Raw genomic sequence first — 15,095 nt, forward strand, 5'->3', positions numbered from 1 at the left:
ACACAGCAGACTCATAGAATGGCAGATGTCCTAAACAGCACTCTGGCCTCAGAATCAGCCCTTAAGGCATTCGGATCTGGCTGAAGAGCCCATGAGAGTATTTTAGGCATGGAAAGCCAAGACACTCTGGAAAAAAATAAAAGAGGGCCTAAATGAAAGACCTCTACGAGTGAGATCCTAGTAGAAAAAATGAGCCATCAAAGGCCATCACCTTTCTCTGAAGGGAGGAGTGAACTTCCACTTTGACTATGACCTTGTCTAAATAAGATTGAAGTCGGTGAACTCAAAAGGCTTCCATAGCCTTGGTAACTCATGACTGGAGCCTAGGGAGATTACTGATGCCATAAACATGAGTGTCAATTTGTTAACTCAACAACATGAGTCACTGTGCACTTACTCCCTATGTAGGGTCTCCATCCTTAATGTGTTGTACAATGTGAATTAACGATATAACTAGTACTCAAACAGTATTTTACACTTTATGTTCTGTGTAGGTTCAAACTGTTGAAATCTTTACTTAATATATACTAAATTGATATTCTGTATATGAAGATATTTGAAAATGAATCTTGATGTGAATGGAATGGGAGAGGGAGCGGGAGTTGGGAGGGTAGCAGGTGGGAGGGAAGTTATGGAGGTGGGGGGAAGACACTGTAATCCATAAGCTGTATTTTGGAAATTTATATTTACTAAATAAAAGTTTTTAAAAAAAAGAATTTACACTGCAGACACAATTCTCTCAAACAAGGAAGATTTTTAAGATTTTATTTCAGACTAGATTTAAATACTCAGTATTATGCCAATCAAAAATAAAATTAATTGGGGCCGGCTCTGTGGCATAGCAGGTAAAGCCGCTACCTGCAGTATCAGCATCCCATATGGGGGCCGGTTGGAGTCCCGGCTATTCGACTTCCTATCCAGCTCTCTGCTATGGCCTGGGAAAGCAGTGGAAGATGGCCCAAGTCCTTGGGCCCCTTCACCCACATGGGAGACCTGGAGGAAGCTCCTGGCTCCTGGCTTCAGATCAGCACAGCTCCAGGTGTTGCATCATCTGGGGAGTGAACCAACAGATAGAGGATCTCTCTCTCCATCTGCCTCTCCCTCTGCCTCTCCCTCTGCCTCTCCCTCTCCCTCTCCATCTCCCTCTCCATCTCCCTCTCTCCCTTCCTACCTACCTACCTCTACCTCTCTCTAACTCTGCCTTTCAAATATTTAAATAAGTCTTTAAAAAAAAAGAAAATGTGGCACCTACTCTGATACTTCTGCAGGTTACCCTGTATAGACCAACCTTGATCAATGATCTCTCTCTCTCTCTTTCTTTCTCTATACCTATCTCTGCCTCTCTCTAATTCTGTCTTTAAATATATAAATAAACCTTGGGGGCTGGCACTGTGGTGCAGCAGTTAAAGCCCTGGCCCTGCCATATGGGCACAAGTTCAATACCCGGCAGCTCCACTTCCGATCCAGCTCTCTGCTATGGCCTGGGAAAACAGTATAAAATGGCCCAGGTCCTTAGACACCTGCCCCATATGGGAGACCTGGAAGAAGCTCCTGGCTCCTGCCTTGGATTGGTGCAGTTCCAGCCATTGCAGCCATCTGAGGAGTGAACTATCTGATGGAAGACCTCTCTCTCTCTCACTCGCTCTCACTCTCGCTCTCGCTCTGACACTCTCTCTGTGTAACTCTGACTTTCAAATAAAAATAAATAAATCTTTGAAAAAATATTTTTAAAAATCTTTAAAAAAAGAAAAGAAAATGTTGTATGTGCTTCAAAGTCTAAAAAGGGCACACAGGAGGACAGAGCAGGTCACCAAACACAGCTCTGTGGGGCACTCACTGGGAGGGCAGTGGGGAGCTGCTGGGAACAGCCACAGGCCCTGGGTGGTTGATCAAGGTTGGTCTGTACAGGGGAACCTGCAGAAGTGTCAGAGTAGCACCAACACTGATGGAACTGCAGCCCTGGGCACATGCATGGCCCTGGGAGCCCTGGGGGAAGACGAGTGGGAATCTATAGCCTACAGGGAGCTTCTGGTCAGTCACTGAGTCCAATGACTTAATATTAAATGACAGAAGACCTATGTTCCACTGCTACCATTCCAAACTCTAGTAGGATCTCTTTTGGCTAAGTCTGCTGAAGGGCTTTACAAGGAAGGGAAGGAAGAAGTTTCTGGAAAAATGTGGCTCTCAGTCTTAGGAACAAGGAAGTGTCAGTCTGCTCACCTGTCAGCTCACACCTTTTTATGCTCTCTTACTTGGCATTGCTGGCAAGAGCAAAATCATACTCACGAACATTATACACAGTCATCCCTCAGTGTCGCTCCCCCATTCGTGGAGGAATGACACCAGACCCTGCGCTGTTCTTTTTGCTGCTCGGCCCTTCCCGGGTTAGCTGCCATTCCCTCACTCTCAGAGGAACAACGCCGTCCCAGGTTAGCTGCCGGCACCCCGCCTCTTTCCCCGCTTCCGCGGAGGAGCGGCACACCGCTGGCCGGCTCTCTTGGGGGCTGCTCAGATGTTCCTCAGGTGTTGCTCGGTGCATGCTGTCTCTCTCCTCCTTTATAGTCCTCTTCCACCAATCCCAACTCTGCTACCCACACGCCGAGCATGCTGCTCTCCTCCAATCAGGAGCAGGATAAGCTCCTGCAGCTTATCAGTCAAATTGGCGAGGCAGCTGCGTAGAAGTTGTTTACTCCTCCCCAGCGCCATATTGTGGGAGATCAGATGCATAGAATTAGTCTAGTTCCAGTAATTTAGTCTAGTCTCAGTTGCTCCCCACACCTCAGAGCACTGAAACTCTGCCAAACACTCCACAACAGAGGATAATAAAAAATCATACATGATTGCATTCCTGTGCTATCCATTCTTTTTCCAAATTCTTATATCTGTAAACTAAATTCTGTTATATATGGTTTTTAATTTAACAGATATAATGTTAGATATTAGGAGAAATGAACTACAAACAAAGCAAAATTCTTATGCTTTACTGACAGTTAACACAAAGAAAGAATGGCAGATCTACACATAGACCTGTTTCTAATTAATTTTGTCTAAATAAGCAAATAACTATATATTTATTTTGTCTGTATATGCAAATAGGTATGCACATACACAAGCAAACAAGAATGAGAGGTGAAATTTGTACTAAAATAAAAATGCAAAATATATAGGAATGATGAGGCAGAAGAAAACAGACTATGCGAAAAAGTAGACTAATAATGGGAATAGAAATAAAAGAGGAAACACTGCAACTGATGCCACAGAAATACAAAGGATCATAACAGCTTACTACAGCGAATGCTATGCAAACAGAATAAAGCAGAGAAAATGAATTAATTTCTAGAGACATGCAATCCCCCAAGACTGATTCATGAGGAAATATTATATCTGAACAGAAGAGACTCAGGTAAGAATACTGACAAGTCTCCTCTAAAAACATTCCAGAACCAGCTTCCTTCACTATTGAATTCTACTGAATTTTTAAAGACCAGATAGTATTCTCAAAGTTCTCCAAAACATGAAGACAAGGACTATATTACCCTGATCTTTTTCAACAAGAAAAATCCAGATGACCATAATGTGAGATAAGGAAATTACAGGCCAATATTTCTAATGAACATTGCAGAAAAAATACCCCATAAAATACTTGGAAGGGAAAGTCAACTGCACAATAAAAGCATCATTCTTTATAAATACCAGGACCTCCCAGGGACGCAAGGTGGTTCCACATCACAAATAAATAAATATGATACAACACATTAACAGAATGAAAAATTAAAACAATACAATCACCTCAATAGATGCAGAAAAAGCACTTGACAACACTGAAAATCCTCTCATGTTAAAAAAAAAATAGGACCGGTGCTGTAGCAGGTAAAGCCACCGCCTGCAGTGCCAGCATCCTACATGGGCGCCAGTTCAAGTTGTGGCTGCTCTTCTTCCAATCCAGTTCTCTGCTGTGGCCTGGGAAAGCGGCAGAAGATGGCCCAAGTCCTAGGGCCCCTGCACCCAAGTGGGAGACTCATAAGAAGCTCCTGGCTCCTGGCTTCAGAATGGCCCAGCTCTGGCCATTGAGGCCATCTGGGGATTGAACCAGCGCATGGAAGAACATTCTCTCTGTTTTTCCCTCTTTCTATCTATAACTCTACCTCTCAAATAAATAAATGCATCTCTTTCTTTAAAAAAAAAGTTCTCGACAAACTAAGCATAAATTAATGGACCTAAGTATAATGAATGCCTTAAGTGGCAGGTTCATAGCTAGTCAGAGTCAATGATGAGAAGATGCAGCCTTCCTCTCTAAAAGCAGGATCAGGATGCCTACTCCTGATTACACAATGTAATCCTTGAAGTCAGAACTATAGAAACAAAGCAGGAAAATGAATAATTCATAGTTAAAATATCCATATATTGAGAGGGATGTATGGATTCAAGGCCTTCCCTATCTAATTCCAATAACATTCTTAACAGAAAATGAAAAAAATTCTATCCTAAAATTCATATGGAGGGGCATACACTGTGGCATAGCGGGTAAAGCCACTGCCCACAGTGCCAGCATCCCATATGGGCTCTGGTTCGAGTCCCAGTTGCTCCACTTCCAATCCAGCTCTCTGCTATGGCCTGGGAAAGCAGTAGAAGATGGCCCAAGTCCCTGGGCCCCTCTACCCATGTGAGAAACCTGGAAAAAACTCCTGGCTCCTGGCTTTGGATTGGTACAGCTCCAGCCATTGTAGCCAACTGGGCAGTGAGCCAGCAGATAGAAGACCACTCTCTCTGCCAGTGCCTTTCCTTCTCCATCTCCATGTAACTCTGACTTTCAAATAAATAAATAAATCTTTAAAAATAATTCATATGGACTAGATGAACCAATCTTGTAAGAGGAACCAAGCTGGAACATCAGATGCCCTGATATCAAACTATATCAAAGAGTTTACTCACCTAAACAGTATGGAATGGAACCGATGGAACAAAGATCCTAGAAGTAAATCCACATATATGTGGTGAGCTAATCTTTGACCAGGACACCAAGAATATACAATGGTGATAGGACACTGTGTAAAGCCACTGATATTGATATAATTACATATCTATATGCAGAAAAATGACACTGAATCACTTCACAACATGTACAAAAATCAACTCAAATAGGATTAAAGATAGTAACGTAAGATCTGACACTGGAACATTCATAAAAGATCTCTTGATCTTTCTCTCTCTCTCTAATAAATAAAATACATCCTTTTACAAAAAAGAAAGAAGTCTTTTATGTACCTGGGCAATGATTATTTGGTTATGACTGAAATCACTGACAACAAAAGACAATATACAAGCTGCACTACACCAAACATAAAACTTTGGCACAGAAAAGGAAATAATGAACAACATGAAGGTCTGCCTATAGACTAGCAGAGAACATGTGCAAACTGTGTAATGAACAGGGCAAAGGGTCTGAATAGACGTTGTTCTAAAGAAGACACACAAATGGCCAGCGCTTTATGAAAAGGTGCCAAAAGTATTTGAAAAGACACTCAATACCTCTAATCATCAAGATATAACAAATAAAATCACAAAGGGACAGCACCTCACAGCGATAGATGGCCACTATCAATGACACAAGAGATGGCGAGCACTGGCTAGAATATGAGAAAAAGGAACTCTTGTACACTGTTGGGAATAAAATGCAACAATCCTCATGAGAAATTGTGTGGAGTTTTCTCACAAAATTAAAACCAGAACTACCTTATTATATGGCAGTCCAACAACTGGACAAATATTTAACAGAAGTACAGTTAATATTTTAAAGACATATGCACATAGAGATAGTGCAGCATAATTCATAGAAGCCAAGATATGGACACAGCTTTAGTGTCCATCAACAGGTGAATGGGTGAAAAAATGTGCATACAAAAAGAATTTTATTCATCCACAAAAAAGGGAAAAATCTAGCCATTCATGACAACATGAATGAACCTAGAAGACGTCATGTTAGGTAAAAAAAATCAAAGCACAGACAAAGACTGTATGACATGAGTTATAAAATACAAAAGTTAGCAAAATAAATGAGATGGTAGTGACCAGGAGCTGGAAGATGGGGCGAGAGATGCAGAGGTGTTAGTGTTAGTTACTGTGAGTTATTAGATGAATAAATTCTAGATAGTTAAAGTAACATGGGCTGAATATAGTCAATAATGTATCTATAATTAAATTTTGCTGACATCATAGATCTTAAAATCTCTCACCATACACACAAAGGGTTCTGTATGAGGTGAATGTTATGTTAATTAATTTAAAGTACCCATTTCAAATCACCCCAATATACTAGCTAAAATAGCACAAGCTAGCTGGCGCCGTGGCTCAGTAGGCTAATCTTCCGCCTTGTGGCACCGGCACACCGGGTTCTAGTCCCGGTCAGGGTGCCGGATTCTGTCCCAGTTGCCCCTCTTCTAGGCCAGCTCTCTGCTGTGGCCCGGGAGTGCAGTGGAGGATGGCCCAAGTGCTTGGGCCCTGCACCCGCACGGGAGACCAGGAGAAACACCTGGCTCCTGGCTTTGGATCAGCGCGATGGCCATTGGAGGGTGAACAGCAAAAAGAAGACCTTTTTCTCTCTCTCTCTCTCTCTCTCTCACTGTCCACTCTGCCTGTCAAAAAATAAAAAAAAAAAATACCACAAGCTATCTTACACAATTATGAGGAATCACAAAAGGAAAACATTTTAATTTTTAACAGATTTCTCACTATGTTCAGAAGAAAAGCATGTTGTAGTAAGAACAAAGTGGAAAAAATTATTATTGTGAAATAAAGAAAAATGCATTGTGGAAAATAAAGAAAAAATGCCATTTTTTTCTAAAGACTAACAACATTAACCACCCCCCAGAGAGATGGTTGCACTTCCTAAAGAGAAGACACTAATAATGTCAGACTTCAAATGTAAAAAAACACAACTAAGAACTTGCATTTTCTAAAAATGATATTGTAACTATGCTAATAAACGTGGAAGGCTGAGACACACTGGGAAATTCTCAAAAAACTTAACTCACCATAAAAACGTGAGAATTGTAGAAAGTCACAAACTTGCAGAGCTTCCCAGGATGAAACTGAGTAGCAGGAAAAAAATCACTCCACAAGGAATTCCAGAGAATGCTTCAATGGCGTGGGACAAAAAACATCTATGAACACTGCCTAGGGAGACAGAGAGAGAGTATTCTGTAAATCACAGTGCAGGAAAACCAAATAAACCTGGTGTGAGAAGTATGATGCTGAGGCCATCTACTTTAGAAAGCAAATGAGAAGCAGTCCCACAATTTGTAGAATTGAATCCAGGGCTCTCCAAGCAGAGTCTAGCAGTGACCAAGAGAACCACCCCAAGAAATGGTTAAGACTGATGTCACACAGCAGAAAGAAAGGTTTAACGCTATATGATAAAATATCTACATATCACATTACCACATAATCATTAATTACTGAAAGTTTTTTGTGTTGAGATTAAATATAAATAAAACATCCGCTATCTCCACTCATCTTCCTCATGCCTTTGGAGGGGTCTATCTTAGGTAAGAATAAAATTAACATCATTACAAAGAAATGAGCAGATTGTATCCAGAGCAGTTATTGATTTAAGACAGAAATTCATATTATCATTGGCAAAATTACCTAAATGATTTGACAAAGTCTCTTTATTTTAGATTTATTTTCCTTATTTGAAAGGTAGAGTTCCAGAAAGAGTGATAGAGAGAGAGGTCTTCCATTAGCTGGCTCACTTCCCAAATGGCTGCAACAGCTGGAATTGGGTCAGGCTGAAGCCACAAGCCAAGAGCTCCACCCAAATCTCCTACCCTGGCATAGGGTCCGGCACAGGGACCCAAGAACTTGGGCCACCTTCTGCACCAACAGGGAGCTGCACCGGGAGGAGAGCAGCCGAGGTTCAAACCAGTGCCCCTATGAGATGCATCACAACACCTGCTCTGATTTGCGGAATTTTCAAGGTTTCTGAGAACAAAGTCAGTTTATAAACCGTTTGACTTTCTAAAATAAAATTGGATCTATACTGTTTAACACAAACATGATAGATGTCAAAATTGAGATGGAAAAAGATCTAATTGGAAATGATGACATAAGTTTATCTAAATATGACTGAATCCTTCTAAAATTAAAATGTGGATCCATTCACTTGATAGGGAAGTAACAAAATGGAATGATGCTGTAAACAACAGGACGGGACAGAATGGGAACTAACAAGATGGAATTCCAGGTACAGAACTTGCAATGGAATAAGGACCACTGAGGTGTTCAGAGCAAAGAGGAGCGCACAGCGGAAAAGCAAACAACACTTGGTGCACACAGGACAGCGAGCGATCTGGAGAGCTTCAGAGACCCTCGGTGTGAAGAAGGAAGAGGTGAAAACAAATAGAGCGATGGATAGAGAAGCAACACGGTACAGGAAAACAGTGTTAGCAGGACACATCTGAAAAAAACAAAAACCCAGAGACCCTGGAACAGACACAGAGCGGGGAGCGGGCAGGGGGAGAGGCCTCGCCGCCCTCCCGCCCCAGGCTGGGGGTGCAGGGGCCTTACTCGGGGCGTCCTGCACAGGCTGGGGCTGCCCGGCACTGACTGTGGATCAGGCCCGGGCCGGCGGGACGTCTCCTCCCGGCGGACACCGGTCACCTTGTCACTGCTGCCTCCACCGACGTGTTTATCGTCGTCACTTTGACGCCCCCGGGAGGCCCCAAATCGCCCTCCCAGACGGACAATGAGTCTCCTGGGGGGCGCACGGGGTTTCCTCAGGGGCAGCACGAGGTCGGCGCTTGGGGCTGCGTTTTCCCCAGCTGAGCAGCGTCTTAGAAAGTAAACTTCAGGACGTTCAGAAGTTCGTCCCCAACAGCTGGTGGCATCTCCTCAGCCCTCCGCATGGCCCGGCCCTGAGCAGGACCCCAGAGCTCACACGTTCGCAGGCAGCCCGCGTCACCCTCTGTGCTAGCTGGGAGTTGTACCTCCCTCTTTGTCCCACAATGCACAGCGCATGCAGGGCGGCAAGTTGTAACCTAGATGTCCCACAATGCACAGCGCATGCAGGGCAGCAAGTTATAACCTAGATGTCCCACAATGCACAGCGCGCTGTTCAGGGAGTTGTGACTTCCTCCGTGTTCCACAGTGCACAGCGGGCACAGAGCAGGGGGCCGTGCTGTAGGCCCCGACACAGGAATCTCAGCGTGCGTTGCACGTGGCTTGCTGTGGAGCAGTTTTCTTCTTTTAAAATTGTTTCCCACCATATAAAGATTGAAACTGCCGCAAAATTTAAACCTGTTGAACATTTCCTACACAGTAATGGATACAATCTAACGAATAAAAACAATAATATAAATATGTAAGATACAGGTTAATTCATAGAATATTGTAACTATATATACATAAATGTATGGGCTTCAAAAATTAATATATTCACCTCTTTCCCTCTGGGTTAAGCATTCCTTAGTGTTTTATTCATTGTGCTTTCTTTGTATAGTTTAGTATATGAAGGTTTTGATTGGCAGAGTGTAGAATATTTAGGGTTTTGTGGACTTTCACATTGTTTAGATGATACATCCTTATCAAACAGATTTTATGTTCAAAAAATGTTTGTAAATATAGGAGCTTAAATCTGAAGTTGTAGTTAATTTGCATTACTGTTGTAATTGTATCCTGAGTTATGAGTATGCCAGAATGCTCATCCAGTCTTGAGTTGATAAATCCTGGGTTATTTCTGTTTCTTCTCTCCATCTCAGTTTTTCACAATGATTTTTTTTTTTTTTTGCATGCGGTTGAAAGCAGTTACTTGCACTTTTTTTCTGAGGTCTGTGCTACACTGAGGGATTAATGGCTTTAGGACATGTATATCTTTAAAAAAAAAAAACATTTTATTTATTTACTTGAGAGGTAGAGTTACAGTTAAAGGGAGAAACAGAGAGAAAGGTCTTCCATGCATTCATTCACTCTCCAAATGACTGCAACAGCTGGAGCTGTGCTGATCCAAAGCCAGGAGCCAGGAGCTTCCTCCAGGTCTCCCACGCTGGTGCAGGGACCCTAGCACTTGGGCCATCTTCTAAACTGGATCGGAAGTGGAGCAGCCAGGACTCAAACCTGATATGGTTTCAATCTTCTTGAGCTTGTTATTATTCTGTGGGTTACCATCATCTGTCCAGTAGAACATTTGGTGTGTGTTTAAGAAGAATGTGTACTGTGCTGCTGTGGGCAGAACATTTTGCACATATCTGTTGGGTCCATGTGGTCTAAGCATAATTGGAGTCCAATGTTTCCTCATTGAGTTTATGTCTGTGTGCTCTACTGATTGTTGAAAGGGACTACAAATCTCCTACTATTATTATATTGCTCTCTGCCTCTCAATAGTCAATATTTACTTTATAGAGGCTGGCGCTGTGGTGTAATGAACTAAGCCTCTGCCTGCAGCACTGACATCCCATACAGGTGCCGGTTCATGTCTGGCTGCTACTCTTCTGATCCAGCTCCCTGCTAACGGCCTGGAAAAGCAGAAGAAGATGGCCCAAGAGCACCCACATAGGTGACCCAGAAGAAGCTGCTGGCTCCTGGCTGCAGAGTGGCCCATTTGGGGAGTGAACCAGTGGATGGACGACCTCTGCCTCTGTCTGTCCCTCTCTCTCTGTAATTCTGCCTCTCAGATAACTTTTCTTAATTTACTTTATAAAATCAGCTGTTCTGATGCATATTATTTGGGTGTTTTTTTCCAAAGTGGCAAATCTCATGATGCATATTATTTACAAATGCTGCATGCACTTGATGAAGTGATATTTTATCATTATATAAGTGAGCTGCTTCATCTCCTATAGTTTTTATTTACTCCTATCTTGTCCTGTATAACTGTAGTGACCCCTGCTCTGTTTTCTCCACTTTCATATGCATGGAATATATTTTTCCATTCCTAAATTTACTTTGCTCCTAAAAAATGAAGTGTTTGAAGGCAGCACATACTTAAGTCTGGCTTTTTAAAGGCTATTGAGCCATTCTGTGGCTTTGAATATTAACTTTTAAGTAGACATTCCTGTATATTTTGGATTTTTTTTAAAGAGGAAAATCTATCTCATCAAACCCAGGGACAAAGAGGCTTCCACTTGTTGCCTTGGCAGCGGCCCGGTAACGTCTGCATCCGGGCTCCTCTATGACGTCACTTCTCCGTCCTCCTCAGAAGCCGCAAGGTTCCAGCGCGAGCGGCCAGACCCGGAAGTGCGATGTCATCTCTGATTGGCCAGCCGCCTGGCTGGCGAGTTCCTTGGAACTCTCTCAGCGACCCCAGCAGACGCGGCGGAACGCTAGCAGTTGCATGGGAACCTCTGAGAAGCCGCAGGTCCTGCTCAGTAGACTTATAGCAGGCATGGGCGTGAGGTAAGACCAGACAAGGCATGGTGAGCTTGTTAGCCCAGAGCAGACACTGTGTGGTGGGGACTGGGAAGGTGTGAGGGGCCCGGGGCAGGAGCGCTGTTTCTTTTTGGTTTTTTGGAGAAATGTTCCATTTTTTTAAAGATTTTATTTCTTTATTTGACAGGTAGAGTTATAGACAGTGAGAGGGAGAGACAGAGAGAAAGGTGTCTTCCATCCGCTGGTTCACTCCCCAGGATGGCCGCAACGGCTGGAGCTACGCTGATCCTAGCCAAGAGCCAGGTGCTTCTTCCTGGTCTCCCACGCAGGTGCAGGGACCCAAGCACTTGGGCCATCTTCTGCTGCTTTCCCAGGCCATAGCAGGGAGCTGGATTGGAAGAGGAGCAACTGGGACTAGAACCGGCACCCTTATGGGATGCCAGCGCCACAGGTGGAGGATTAACCTAGTGTGCCGTGGCGCCAGCCCCAAAGGTGCTGTTCTGCTTCCGGATCTGGGTGCTGGTGCCTGGGTGTGTCCACGTGAAAATCCATGGAGCAGGAGAAATTGCTGGATGTTTCCTACACTTGTTTTAAAAAGTCGTCGAGGGGCAGGCAGTGTGGTGCAGTGGGTGAAGCTGACACTTGGAAGGCCCACAGCCTATATCGCAGTGCCTGGTTTGAATCCAGGCTGCTCCACATTCTGATCCAGTTTCCTGCTAATGAGCTTGGGAGGCAGCAGGTGATGACTCAAGTACACCCCCATGAGAGAGAAAGATGGTGCTCCTGGCTCCTGGCTTCCCCTTAGCCTAGTCTGGCTGTCATGCACTTTGGGGCATGAACCAAGTTCTCTCTGTCTCTCCCTCTTCTCTGTGTCCCCCTGCTTTTCAAAAAAAAATCAGTATTTAAAAAAAATTTTTAAGTGGTTGAGAAAAATAATGAATTCGTATGAAGTAAAGGTTGGTCTATTTTAAAACACTGAGTTTGGGAGATCAAGGAAGAGAAAAAATTTTATTTGTATTTGATCTAGAACATGAACTCGTGTTGGACAGAATGGAGGTTGTTATATTTGAAGTGGGACTTGTCTCCTCCATACTCACATAAGATGTTTAAACTCTGATGTTATGATTTTAATGGTTGATGGGTGAAGAATAGAGATTTGATCTAATTGTGGCATCCAGGAGGTGGGGCCAGTAGGGTGGTCTTTGAATCATTGGGGAGTATGCCCCCAGTGGGTATTTGAGTTCAAGTTCAGCCTAGATACTTTCTCTCCCTCTCTCCCCCTCTTCCCCTCTCCCCCTCCCTTTCTCACTCTCTCCCTCTCTCTCTCTAACCACCTGGCTCACCAGGTAATTGTGCCCCTCTACCAACCATGACCAACCTCTACAAGACACTGGATTGTGGGACCACCAGATCCTGTAACCTCTAACTATAATCTGAAATCAGCATCTCCTTTCCCGTAAGAGCTCTGCTCAGATATTTTAAAGTAACAGAAGGCAAACAAAGGGGTAAAGAGCAATCCAGGAAGCATCCATGTCCACTGGCAATGAGCAGCAATTCCTGATGGATAGAAAGGAACTGGTGGAGGGAAAGACCAATCATTTCTACATTGAAGATCCACTGAGCCACACACCCAGGTGGCACCAGGACTGACCACGTTCATCAGATTTTCTTTCCTGCAAGTAAACCCGAGACAAGCTACTTTTGAAGGAGGGAGGTCACTTCCGGCTCAGGGCTTTGGAAGTTCACAGCCCAAGACAGGGTAGGGCCTGAGGGTTCAGCCATCTGCTGAGGCTGGAGGATGGCTGTGGTGAGGGTGGCAGTGTGAGCAGGGTGGTCCCATGGAGTGCAGGGAGTAGGAAGCCAGGGAGGAGGCTTGGCTTCTAGGTCTGTGTGGTCCCTCCCTGTAAAGATACCAGGACTCTGTCTTGGGGACTTCATCCCACAACCTAATCCAGTCTGGCCCCTTCCCAAAGTCCTCACCTTCAGACATCGTAATTGGACTGTTTCCAACTTTAATCCATTAACAAATACCACAGATCCATTAAGCATTAACATAAGACTTTGGAAACCTTGCATTTAATGCATCAGCCCTTGGGAGACACTCAAAAAATATCCATCCATGTGTTGATACAGCAGGAGGAAGTAGAGATTCTAAACTCAAGTATCTTTGTAGAAAGAGCATACTATTGGTTTAGCTGTCTCATTAGAGCCGCAGAAAATGGTGACAGTGGAAATGTGAACTATTTTTTTAAAAAAATATTTATTTATTTATTTATTTGAAAGTCAAAGTTACACAGAGACAGAAGGAGAGTGAGAGGTCTTCCATCCACTGGTTTACTCCCCAACTGGCTGCAACAGCCAGAGCTGTGCCAATCCAAAACCAGGAGCCATGACCCAGGAGCTTCCTCCAGGTCTCCCACACGGGTACAGGGGCCCAGGGTCTTGGGCCATCTTCCACTGCTTTCCTAGGCCATAGCAGAGAGCTGGATAGGAAATGGAGCATCTGAAACTCAATGGTGCCCATATGAGATGCTGGCACTCTAGGCAGTGCCCTTACTTGCTACGCTACAGTACCAGCCCCTAGGAAATGTGAACTCTTGAATGACCAGGATCCCAGCAAGGCCAGGTATAATCCATCAGCAACAGTGACAGAACAGTGTGCAAGGATTCACTCTGAAGATCCCTGGCCTCACATCTCTGAGGACCTGAATCCCACAGAAAATTAGAGTAAGAGAATTTGAGAGACGGGAGTGGGAAAATGTGCAAAAAGTTTTTGCAAAGTAAATACATGTAAGACAAATGGACCACGGGACACTGGTAAAGTGTCATGCCATTGCTGATGAAGAATACTGAGATGGAGAGGTATTTAATTGAAATTATTATAACACACAAGACCTAAATAACAAGTATGTCAGCATGAAGTAGGTAGAGGGCTCACCACAGTTGAGTTTTCTGCAGAGATTCAGACACACCTCTGCATTTTATTGTGTATTAGAGAGAAACGTCCCTCATTCTCCATCTCACACGCAGGGCTGTTGGTATAGCTCTTTCCATGGGCACATTCATTTTTTCTGTGTCACAAACACTCCTCATAGTCTCTTTAGTTGTTATGCTTTATGTTTTATCTGTTTAGCATGCAATCAATGTAAAAAAATCTTTTTATGACTTTCATTCATAAGTCTTCAAAAGCAGAGTGTTGTTAAAATTTATTACATACTCAAATCTAACAATCAAGTGTTCCATGTCCATGCATCCTTTTTTCCCCTCATATGAATGTTTTATGGCAGGGCAAGCATTTGGACTATCAGTTAACACAACAGTTAAGGTACCTACATCCCATATTGAAGAGCCTGGCTTTGAGTCCTGGCTCCACTCCCAACTCAAGCTTCCTGCTAATGTGTGCCCAGGGAGGCAGCAGGTGACATCTCAAGTACTTGGGTTCTTGCTACCCATGTGGGAGGCCTCTATTAAGTTCTTACCTCTATCTGAGCTTTGAACTGGTCCAGCCCCAGCCATTTGAGGAGTAACCCAGTGGATGGAAGTGTTTCTCTCTCTCTCTCTCCCCCTCATTCTCTCTTTCTCTCTCTCTTTCTCTCTTTCTCTCTCTCTCCCACTTCTTTCCCTCCCTCTATGCCTATCAAATGAAGAAATAAAGTCATGTGTTTAAAAAAGAACAGCCTTTATGCTTTAAACAATATTTATGGAGACTCCTCTGTTGCATACAGGGCATTAGA

At 43.7% G+C, this 15,095-nt stretch overlaps 1 protein-coding gene across 1 annotated transcript in view; it reads right to left on the reverse strand.

Annotated features, from left to right (window-relative positions):
- Positions 1-9,066, reverse strand: part of ORYCUNV1R1672 (vomeronasal 1 receptor oryCunV1R1672) — a 33,543-nt gene extending 24,477 nt beyond the window's left edge. The window contains exons 1-2 of the mRNA XM_089318709.1: positions 8,566-9,066; positions 7,032-7,173 (exon numbers count right to left, since the gene is read on the reverse strand). The gene's annotated coding sequence lies outside the window, so the exon portion shown is untranslated. The remainder of the gene's footprint in view (positions 1-7,031; positions 7,174-8,565) is intronic.
- Between the last annotated feature and the right edge of the window lie 6,029 nt (positions 9,067-15,095).

The sequence above is a fragment of the Oryctolagus cuniculus genome, chromosome 18 (genome assembly GCF_051225735.1).
Source record: "Oryctolagus cuniculus isolate XC-2025 breed Fujian yellow rabbit chromosome 18, ASM5122573v1, whole genome shotgun sequence".
Classification (NCBI taxonomy): Eukaryota; Metazoa; Chordata; class Mammalia; order Lagomorpha; family Leporidae; genus Oryctolagus; species Oryctolagus cuniculus.